This window comes from Crocuta crocuta, unplaced genomic scaffold, assembly GCF_008692635.1.
Source record: "Crocuta crocuta isolate KB4526 unplaced genomic scaffold, BGI_CrCroc_1.0 scaffold327, whole genome shotgun sequence".
Taxonomy (NCBI): domain Eukaryota; kingdom Metazoa; phylum Chordata; class Mammalia; order Carnivora; family Hyaenidae; genus Crocuta; species Crocuta crocuta.
Window position 1 is genome coordinate 186,137 of NW_027529176.1, and position 356 is coordinate 186,492.

Here is a 356-nt window from a genome sequence, read left to right on the forward strand (position 1 = left end):
GCTGCCCTGCCCAGCCCGCCCAGCTTCAGCGGTGCCCGCGGCCCGGACCACGTGCCCCAACCACCCAGACAACACCTGCGGTCTCCACTCGGCTCCTCTGCCCTCCTCCCCAGCTAGCCGCCTCCCCGTGCCCACTCCACCCGTAGTCCGGGCGTCTCCGGTCCGGCGCCTGGAACGTGCCCAGCGGGAGCCGCCTTCTGTAGAAAAGCCCGGGCACAGACCCGGCGCGGGGGCCGGGGTCCCCGGGGCGATAAGAGGTATGCGGGGTCGGGCCCGGGCGACCCCAGGCTCTCCACCCGCTTCGCCAGGATCCTCTCCACCCTTCGGCCGGCAAGTCCTCCCCCATCCCCGGCTGT